Here is a 5,541-nt window from a genome sequence, read left to right on the forward strand (position 1 = left end):
AGACTGTAAAAAGAGACAAAGATTACTATATAATAATAATGGGGTCGGGCCGGGCGCGGTGGCTCAAGCCTGTAATCCCAGCACTTTGGGAGGCCGAGACGGGTGGATCACGAGGTCAGGAGATCGAGACCATCCTGGCTAACACCGTGAAACCCTGTCTCTACTTAAAAAAAAATACAAAAAACTAGCCGGGCGAGGTGGTGGGCTGTAGTCCCAGCTACTCGGGAGGCTGAGGCAGGAGAATGGCCTAAACCCAGGAGGCGGAGCTTGCAGTGAGCTGAGATCCGGCCACTGCACTCCAGCCTGGGCGATAGAGCGAGACTCCATCTCAAAAGAAAAAAAAAAAAAAAAAATAATAATAATAATAATAATAATAATGGGGTCAATACAGTAAGAGGAACTAACAGTTATAAATATGTATGCACCCGGCTGGGTGCAGTGGCTCACGCCTGTAATCCTAGCATCTTTGGAGGCCTAGGCAGGAGGATCACCTGAGGTCAGGAGTTTGAGATCAGCTTGACCAACATGGTGAAACCCCGTATACAAAATTAGCCAGGTGTGGTGGTGCATGTCTGTAATCCCAGCTACTCAGAAGGCTGAGGCAGGAGACTAGCTTGAACACAGGAGGCAGAGGATGCAGTGAGCCAGGATCCGGCCATTGTACTCTAGCCTGGACAACAAGAGCGAAACTCCATCTCAAAAAAAAACAAAAAACAAAACAAAACAAAAAATAAATAAATATGCAACCAACAATGGAGCCCCCAAGAGTATAAAGCAAACACTAATAGATATAAAGGGAGAGATAGACTGCAATATTATTGAAGGGGATTTTAACACTCCATTGTCAGTAATGGTCAAATCATTCAAACAGGGAATCAACAAAAAAACCCACTGAAATTAAACTGCGCATGAGATCAAAGTACCTAAGTGACATGTACAGAACATTTTACCCAGCTGCTGCAGAATATACATTCTTTTCATCAGTACCTGGAACAATCTGCAGAATAGACCATATCTCAAGTCATAAAACAAGTCTTAACAATTTTAAAAAAGCAGACATCATATGACAAGTCTTTTCTGTCCACAATGAAATAAAACTAGAAATCAGGCCAGGCACAGTGGCTCACATCTGTAGTCCCAGAACTTTGGGAGGCCAAGACAGGCAGATCACTTGCGGTCGGGAGTTCGAGACCAGCCTGACCAACAGGGTGAAACCCCATCTCTACTAAAAATACAAAAATTAGTTGGGTGTAATGGTGCATGTCTGTAGTCCCAGCTACTTGGGAGACTAAAGTGGGAGAATCGCTTGAACCTGGGAGGTAGAGGTTGCAATGAGCTGAGATTGCACCCCCGCACTCCAGCCTGGGTGACAAAGTGAGACTCCATCTCAAAACAAAAATTAAAAAGAAAGTTAAATTAAACTAAATTTTTTTCATTTTTTATTTTTTGTGGAGACAGGGTCCCACTATGTTGCCCAGGATGGTCTTGAACTCCTGGCCTCAAGCAATTCTCCTGCCTAAGCCTTCCAAAGTGCTGGGATTATAGGCGTGAGCCACTGTGCTTGGTCTCCCATATGTTTTAATAAAGAAAATTATGGGGGCCGGGCGCGGTGGCTCAAGCCTGTAATCCCAGCACTTTGGGAGGCCGAGACGGGTGGATCACGAGGTCAGGAGATCGAGACCATCCTGGTCTACACGGTGAAACCCCGTCTCTACTAAAAAATACAAAAAACTAGCCGGGCGACGAGGCGGGCGCCTGTAGTCCCAGCTACTCGGGAGGCTGAGGCAGGAGAATGGCGTAAACCCGGGAGGTGGAGCTTGCAGTGAGCCAGGATCGCGCCACTGCACTCCAGCCTGGGCGACAGAGCTAGACTCCGTCTCCAAAAAAAAAATAAAATAAAATAAAATTAAAAAAAAAGAAAAAAAGAAAATTATGACTGTGAATATACATTTGTCTAATAAGTTCCAATGTGCCTTTTCAATTATCAGTGTTTAAGAGAGTATTTCTTTTTATTTCCTAAAAGAGCTTCCAGAAAATAGTCATAATTTTTAAAGGGTAAAAAAACTCACTTAACATTAAAATTTTTAATTAAGAAAGGTACTACGAATTATGCATTAATGCTTTGAGTAGGAACACCATCTTTTCTGTAGCCTATTTCTTTTAATTAGTTGTAAGACCTTGGGCAAGTCATATTATCAATATGGACATCAGTTTTCTAATTTTTAATGAATTACAGGTGGAGAAAAAAGACACATAAACAGTTATATGATTTTTGTGCCAAAGGCAGTGGGGGCAGCTTATCTAAAGATGACATGAAATCTAGATGTTATAAAGGAAAAGCTTGAAAGCTTTTATTTCTTAGAAACAAAACGAAAAAGCTTGCTTTTTAGGAAAACAAGCAAAACTTCATCATAAACAATGTCAAATGTCAAATAACAACCTGGGAAACTATTTGCAATATTTATGCTATGTACTAATATTCCCTGTATATGAAGAGCTTAAAAGAATCTACAATAGAATAAGAAAAAGACTAATATTCCAACATGGAAAAATAGTTAAAATAACAGACAATTCAGAAAAGAAGAAATCCTAGTCCACAATTTTAAAAAATGCAATAGGCTGGGCACAGTGGCTCATGCCTGTAATCCCAGCATTTTGGGAGGCTGAGGCGGGCAGATCACCTGAGGTCAGGAGTTTGAAACCAGCCTGTTCAACATGATGAAATCCCATCTCTACTAGAAACACAAAAAAATTAGCCAAGCGTGGTGGTGGACACCTGTAATCCCAGCTACTTGGGAGGCTGAGACCAGAGAATTGCTTGAGCCCAGAAGGCAGAGGTTGCAGTAAGCTGAGATCACTCCACTGCACTCCAGCTTGGGTGACCGAGTGAGACTCTGTCCCAAAACAACAACAACAAATGCAACAAATCTGAGTTTGTATAAGTGTGATATCTTTTGTTACCTGTCAGATTGGCAATGACAAAGCAACATGCAATTCTAATGTGGTGGTCTGTTCACACACTGCTATAAAGAAACACCCGAAACTGGGTAATTTGTAAACGAAAGAGGTTTAACTGACTCACAGTTCCGCATGGCTGGGGAGACCTCAGAAAACTTACAATGATAGCAGAAGGGGAAGAGACACATCTTACATAGCAGCCGGTGAGAGACAGCCAGCAACAGTCGGGAAAACTGCCTTATAAAACCATTACATTGGCCGGGCGCCGTGGCTCTCGCCTGTAATCCCAGTACTTTGGGAGGCCGAGACAGGCGGATCACGAGGTCAGGAGATCAAGACCATCCTGGCTAACACGGTGAAACCCCGTCTCTACTAAAAACACAAAAAAGTAGCCGGGCGTGGTGGCGGGCGCCTGTAGTCCCAGCTACTGGGGAGGCTGAGGCAGGAGAATGGCGTGAACCCGGGAGGCGGAGCTTGCAGTGAGCCCAGATCGGGCCACTGCACTCCAGCCTGGGCACAGAGCGAGACTCCGTCCAAAAAAAAGTGCTCGCTTCGGCAGCACATATACTAAAATTGGAACGATACAGAGAAGATTAGCATGGCCCCTGCGCAAGGATGACACGCAAATTCGTGAAGCGTTCCATATTTTTTCTAACATCACAATTAAAAGAACTACAGAGGCAAGAGCAAACACAATCAAAAGCTAGCAGAAGGCAAGAAATAACTAAGATCAGAGCAGAACTGAAGGAGATAGAGACACAAAAAACCCTCCAAAAAATCAAGGAATCCAGGAGTTGGTTTTTTGAAAAGATCAACAAAATTGACAGACCGCTAGCTAGACTAATAAAGAATAAAAGAGAGAGGAATCAAATAGACGCAATAAAAAATGATAAAGGGGATATCACCACCGACCCCACAGAAATACAAACAACCATCAGAGAATACTATAAATGCCTCTACGCAAATCAACTAGAAAATCTAGAAGAAATGGATAATTTCCTGGACACTTACACTCTCCCAAGACTAAACCAGGAAGAAGTTGAATCCCTGAATAGACCAAGAGCAGGCTCTGAAATTGAGGCAACAATTAATAGCCTACCCACCAAAAAAAGTCCAGGACCAGATGGATTCACAGTTGAATTCTACCAGAGGTACAAGGAGGAGCTGGTACCATTCCTTCTGAAACTATTCCAATCAATAGAAAAAGAGGGAATCCTCCCTAACTCTTTTTATGAGGCCAACATCATCCTGATACCAAACCCTGGCAGAGACACAACAAAAAAAGAGAAGTTTAGACCAATATCCCTGATGAACATCGATGCAAAAATCCTCAATAAAATACTGGCAAACCGGATTCAGCAGCACATCAAAAAGCTTATCCACCATGATCAAGTGGGCTTCATCCCTGGGATGCAAGGCTGGTTCAACATTCGCAAATCAATCAACGTAATCCAGCATATAAACAGAACCAAAGACAAGACCACATGATTATCTCAATAGATGCAGAAAAGGCTTTTGACAAAATTCAACAGCCCTTTATGCTAAAAACGCTCAATAAATTCGGTATTGATGGAACGTACCTCAAAATAATAAGAGCTATTTATGACAAACCCACAGCTAATATCATACTGAATGGGCACAAACTGGAAAAATTCCCTTTGAAAACTGGCACAAGACAGGGATGCCCTCTCTCACCACTCCTATTCAACATAGTCTTGGAAGTTCTGGCTAAGGCAATCAGGCAAGAGAAAGAAATCAAGGGTATCCAGTTAGGAAAAGAAGAAGTCAAATTGTCCCTGTTTGCAGATGACATGATTGTATATTTAGAAAACCCCATTGTCTCAGCCCAAAATCTCCTTAAGCTGATAAGCAACTTCAGCAAAGTCTCAGGATACAAAATTAATGTGCAAAAATCACAAGCATTCTTATACACCAGTAACAGACAAGCAGAGAGCCAAATCAGGAATGAACTTCCATTCACAATTGCTTCAAAGAGAATAAAATACCTAGGAATCCAGCTTACAAGGGATGTAAAGGACCTCGTCAAAGAGAACTACAAACCACTGCTCAGTGAAATCAAAGAGGACACAAACAAATGGAAGAACATACCATGCTCATGGATAGGAAGAATCAATATCGTGAAAATGGCCATACTGCCCAAGGTGATTTATAGATTCAATGCCATCCCCATCAAGCTACCAATGACTTTCTTCACAGAATTGGAAAAAACGGCTTTAAAGTTCATATGGAACCAAAAAAGAGCCCGCATTGCCAAGACAATTCTAAGTCAAAAGGACAAAGCTGGAGGCGTCACGCTACCTGACTTCAAACTATACTACAAGGCTACAGTAACCAAAACAGCATGGTACTGGTACCACAACAGAGATATAGACCAATGGAACAGAACAGAGTCCTCAGAAATAATACCACACATCTACAGCCATCTGATCTTTGACAAACCTGAGAAAAACAAGAAATGGGGAAAGGATTCCCTATTTAATAAATGGTGCTGGGAAAATTGGCTAGCCATAAGTAGAAAGCTGAAACTGGATCCTTTCCTTACCTCTTATACGAAAATTAATT

General features: G+C 42.1%; 1 non-coding gene across 1 annotated transcript; it reads left to right on the forward strand.

The window, feature by feature from the left end:
• The first annotated feature begins 3,501 nt into the window (after positions 1-3,501).
• LOC117091301 lies at positions 3,502-3,608 on the forward strand. The gene has a single exon (XR_004440392.1). It is a non-coding gene; the product is annotated as a U6 spliceosomal RNA (small nuclear RNA).
• Positions 3,609-5,541: the final 1,933 nt, after the last annotated feature.

Source organism: Trachypithecus francoisi, unplaced genomic scaffold, assembly GCF_009764315.1.
Source record: "Trachypithecus francoisi isolate TF-2019V2 unplaced genomic scaffold, Tfra_2.0 Lachesis_group11, whole genome shotgun sequence".
In the NCBI taxonomy this organism is placed as follows: Eukaryota; Metazoa; Chordata; class Mammalia; order Primates; family Cercopithecidae; genus Trachypithecus; species Trachypithecus francoisi.